Genomic DNA, 5,693 nt, shown 5'->3' with positions numbered 1-5,693 from the left:
CCATCCTACATGATTTTTATATAAAGCAGGTGCTAAGGCCACTGCCCACTTTCTAGCAAGTGTGTATTTTTTATGAATCGGTATTTGATTCGAGAAGGCAGGCATAATTACTTCTTCGCCATGAGGGCACTCCCTGACAAACTCTGGTGGCCAGTCTTTTTCAGCTAGAAGGATGTCATAGCCTTTGGAGAGGTTATCCCAAAATAGTCCCCTAATTTTCCTAGTCTTATCTCCCTCTATACGTAATGTTATCTCGTATATCTTGTGGGGCTTGCTAACTCTGGTGTCTGCAGTTTCCACTTGAAGATATTCATTCGTGTCCACTGTCTCCAGATGATTCATAAGGACTTTGCGAGCTATGCTCACCTCTGCTGCGCTGTCTAGCATTGTCTGAGCCCACTCTCCGTTTTTCAGTTGTGTCCTCAGTATTCTCGGCATTGTTAACTACCTTGATACTGGCTACCTTCTTTTTGGGAAATTGTAATTTCTTTTTCAGTTGAGCAGGTTCCTTGTCTTTGGACTTGGCGTGCTCTTCTGATCGTCCTCTTCTTTCCGATTTCTGCGAGGAATTCTGAAAAGATTGAGAGGGACGTGTATCAATGTCTTGATATCTATCAGGTTTTTTAATATTATCCCTATTTCTAAGGTTATATCTATTCCCAGAGGGTTCACTCTGGGGTGACCTTTGTCTCGGGTTTGGAGATTTCTCTCTTCGCCTAGGAGACCTTCCTCTGGACTGGAATTTCTTTTCTTTAGGATTGGATTGTTTGTTTCCATCCCAGTTCTTTTTTGGTGAATTATTATTATTAAAAAATATTTTTTCTGGACTTGTAGTCAGTTGCGGTTTTACTGGTATTCCACCTAGACTATCTCTGCCTAGTTCTTCATAGGATTTTTCTATGATTCTGGCAATTTCAGCTGGTTGGTCTGCTATATCTGTCTCTTTTAACCTCTGGCGGATCGCCACGTTTGCTGCTTCACCCTTTATGTTGGCTAGTAATATAGCCGAGACCTGCTTGAAGTCTTTTAGTAATTTCATACCAAGAGTTAAAGCAGGTTCTGGACCGTATTCATCTTGAATTTGTTTTAGCACATCTGGTATTACCGAAATGGATGGAACACCGTGCGTTTTTGTGTAGATGGAAGCAAAGACTGTACCCCAAGTGTCACAGTCCTCAATGTGTGGTGCGATTCCCATTGGGAGACATATAGTCAGAATCCTGTGTTTTTCCAATGGGGTGGTGTCAGGAAACACCGCCTCTATTTGGGTAATTTTCTGTGCCAACCAGAATGGTATTTGTTCCCGTTTAGCTGGGACTTTACCTAGGCAGGATTGGATGTTCTGTGGTGTAATTTTATTTGTGTTCCCCTGGTGAGGGGTCAGCTGTGGAAGTTTAATCGCTGGCTGAATTGTTGAAGTCCGCATTACATACTGAACTAATTGTCTGTGAATTTTTAGTAGTTGTTTTAGCTGTATTAGCAGCTCTGCTGCAGGCATTCTTTCGATGTCTGGATATGGTGTGTATCCGGCTAGGACCGGCCACGTTGCTCCTGGTCTTCCTAAAGGACCGAGCCTTGTAATGTGATTATTATGTTTTAGGGCGCCATCAAATAAGAGCAAATGCTCTTGGAATTTGAGTGGTACTTCCACCTCCTCGAAAGGAGTGTACTCATTAGGAGGTTCCTCTACTTTGTAATAGTGGAAGTACTTTGTTATAGTATTAGCTGCTGGAAAATGTATCCATGTATAGTATACCTCTGTCTGCCGATATTCGTGTGCCTCGATTACGAATATGACTGTGCCACCTCTAGGTGTCAGTCCATTTTCTATAAGTTTTAAGGTTATAGATCTCCTTTTGGCGACCGGAATGAGTATTATATCCGCGTCTGCTGCTTGCATGGTAGCATCAGCATCTGCTATTTCAGTAGCTAATCTAGTAACCTCTCGTTCTTCATCGCTGTTCATTTTGCTGACAGGATGGTATTATGTTTATTTGTAGATCAGGTTTCTTTATGGAAACAGAGATTAGATGCACAATATTTTGGAACTGTTTTATCCTTCAACGTTGACTAGACCAAGAACCATACATAGGAGTTCCCTCCTGCGAGGTTTTGGAGGATATTATAACCTTTCACCCACTCCAGACGTCTTTGGAGTATTTGGGAAAAGGGGTCTGAGTGAGAAAGCACGACTGAGTTACTCTAAATGTCTTAGGTTAGTTTTATCGCCCTTTCCAAACGCGTTGGGCGCCATGTAGTGTAGCTCCTATTCCCAATAGGCTCTGCGCATTGGAATAGTACCTACAGCAGTAAAGGCCTAGGCCAGACGTTAACTAGGTCTACTACTGTCGATACTAGACTTAATTTTTGGGTTTGCCAGCTAAGCTCAGAGTTCGCTAGAAACTTTCTCGAATGTTCAAGGAAGGATTAACTTCCCTGATTAGACAAGAAGGGATTTAGTTTCTGACAACCATAGAACATGACAACTTTGCTCTCCCCTAATCAAGAGTCAATCTCAAGAGTCGTGTGAGCACAAGGCAATTATTTTACTCAGTCAGTACGTGCATTCTTAGTCTCATCAGAATGTAGAGAAAAGGAAGAGACGGGCGTGTTCAATAAAAGATGTTATTTATTGATCAGTCTCTTTTCTCGTACAAGAGAAATGGATCGATATTATTGCAATACTTATAGTTAAGTAAAGTGCATACATTAGAAGCAATAGTATAAAATAATACTGTAAAAACATTGATATGGTTTCTGAGCCATATGATGTTTTAAAATGATTAAAATATATTTACATACACATATACTTTTGACTAAACGTACTCAACTGGTGTTTCTAAATACGCCTACCCCGTGTACCTGACCTAAGTCTAATACGTGGGCGGGAATAGAAAGTTACAGTTTAAGTTAAGTTTGTTTTTGCCAAGTGAATAACTAAAGAATTCTCTAGGAGGGGTTATTCAGTTCTGTACCTGGAATTTAGGATGAAATGAGGAATGGTATCTCTTTCTCTGCTCTCGATATTCCAGGCTGCCTGCGAGGGCTGCCCAGAAGCGCCGGTGCTGGGTCTCTCGGCTTGAGATAGCAGCGCGTCTCTCAGCGCGTCAGGAAGGCGGGGCTGCTGCCTGCGGGGTCTGCTTCTGCTCTCGGCTTCGGCAAGTATGGCTGCTCCGTCTTGTCACCACGCGTGTGTTTGCATAGGGCAAGGTCGGCAATATTTATACCTTAAAGGTGCCGGGATTGACGTAAGGATGGACATAGGTACGTCAATAAAGATGTCATACGACTTGCTCGTTAGCACATTCTTTACTAAAGTTCTCTGTGAAATCAAAACAATGGCCGCACGGATTATCCAGGTTGTCATAGGTTTGATTTGTTATGAGAACGTCGTATGCCTTATCAGGGGCTGGAGGAATGTCGCTTGTCTAATTAGATCTCAAGCGTTATGACCTAATCAGATAACACGTTCCTGTGCCGTAGTGTGACTGCGTCAGATAACGGTATCTGCATCATGGGGGTTTTCTTGCCTCATGGGCTGACTGTTAGTTAACTAGCTAGTAAGTTTAACCAGAATAGGGTCAGGAATAGGGGGATCGATTCAGAACCTATAGAAATACACGACACAGTTGTCTTTAAGCTCTTTCCCTATTGCCTCCCCTGATGTTTTTGGGTACAGCATCAATAATGAAATATTTGAGGTCATTCAAGTTCTTATTGTGGACCAACTCAAAATGCCGAGCCACAGGATAACTTTTATCTGAATTAACTATGGCCCTAAGATGCTGCAGGATACGGTTAAAAGCCTGTAATGTTGTGCTTCCGATGTACCTGAGGCCACATGTACACTGAAGCACATAAACCGCAAAATCAGTGCGACAGGTAAAATGGTTCCTGATCTCGATAGGGTTAGGGTCAAAAGCTGAATGGAATTCACTGGTATTCATACTGAACTTACAGGCCCTGCATGAAATGCATTTAAAAAAGCCACATTTGTCTGATAACCTGTTGTTTTTAGAGACTACCTCTGGACTTGACCTAACCAGGACATCCCTCATTGATGGAGCTTGTTTAAACACAATCGAGGGTTCCTCCGGTATCAAAGAGGCTAGGCTGATGTCAGTTTTGAGCAAAGGCCAGTGCTTTTTTAATATCCCTCTTACCTTCCTTTCATCAGCATTAAAGGTCGTTATTAAGCTGATATTCCTACCAGCTGTTATGTCAATAACGCTGTTAGGTGTCTGAGTGGAATTAGCTACAATAGAGGTAAGATAGTTCTCTCTATTGAATTCATTAGCCCTGTTTCTAGCTTCCTGAAGCAAAGCAGGTCGGTAGCCTCGTTCACAGAATCTTGTGAATGCCTCATTCTGACATCTCTCCAAATCCACCTCAGAACTACAAATCCTGCGCATCCTTAAAAACTCCCCATAAGGGATACTTTTAATAAGGTGGTAGGGGTGCGAACTGCTGGCATGCAATATCGCATTGCCAGCTGTTGCTTTTCTATGCAACCTCGTCTGGAGTGTGCCCTCGAAAACATAGATTTCTACATCGAGGAATTGGATAATTTCGGTACTGATCTGAGAGGTGAATTGTAGATTCAGTTGGTTCTCGTTAATTTTATTCACAAATTCTGTGGCTGATTCCACCAAACCCTTCCAAATTATGCAGATATCATCTATGAAGCGCCAGAAGTGTACTAGCTGATTAGGGAAAGAGCTGGCGAGAGTACCCATGAGGACATGCTCCTCCCACCACCCTACATGTAAACATGCATAGGTAGGGGAGAAGCATGCCCCCATAGCCACACCGCGCAGTTGCTGGAAAACCTCTTTATTGAAAAGAAAATAGTTATTATTCAAACATATTTCCAACATTCTTAGTAGCATGGAAGTGTGCTGACTATACGCAATGCTACGCTTCCCCAAATAAAATTTGACAGCATTCAAACCATCTGCATGAGAAATGCTCGTGTAAAGGGAATTTATATCTAAAGCAATAAGGACAAATTCACTTTCCCATTTTACATTGGTGATTTTAGAAAGAAAATGTCCAGTGTCCTTAATGAAAGAGGGTAAACCTTCCACGAATTCATGCAAAAAATGATTTACATATCTGGAAACAGATTCCAATAAGCTTCCCTGGGCAGAAATAATTGGGCGCCCGGGGACAGGTTGAACTTGCTTATGGATTTTGGGAATTAAATAAAAAAAGGGTGTAACAGGGAAATCATTCTTCAGAAACGCATGTTCTTGTTTACTTAGTAGGCCCTCGCGTTTCCATTGATTGAGCTCTTTATGAACATTGTCCTTGAGACACTTAATGTCATTGAAACTGCTTTTCCTATAACACGTGGAGTCATTGAGATGTTTTGCTGCCTCATCCAAATACAAGTTCCGTGGCCAGATAACAGTATTCCCTCCCTTGTCCGCTTTGTTAATTATCAGATTGGAATTTGATCTCAATTTTTTGATCAGATTGTTATATTGTTTTTCCATTTATCTGATTTTCTTGCTTCTGCGTGTAATGGAATGCTGTAATCCTTTAAGATCTTCCACCACAATGTCACAAAATGCGTCGATGTTGTCCTTAGGCATCACCGGACAAAAGGTAGAGGGAGGTTTGAACTTGGTTACACAAGGTCGATTCATGGAAATACCTAATTTAGATAAATTTTCCTAAGTGGTGCCAGT

The sequence above is a fragment of the Lissotriton helveticus genome, chromosome 7 (assembly GCF_964261635.1).
Source record: "Lissotriton helveticus chromosome 7, aLisHel1.1, whole genome shotgun sequence".
NCBI lineage: Eukaryota > Metazoa > Chordata > Amphibia > Caudata > Salamandridae > Lissotriton > Lissotriton helveticus.
Note: the sequence above shows the minus strand (reverse complement) of the source record.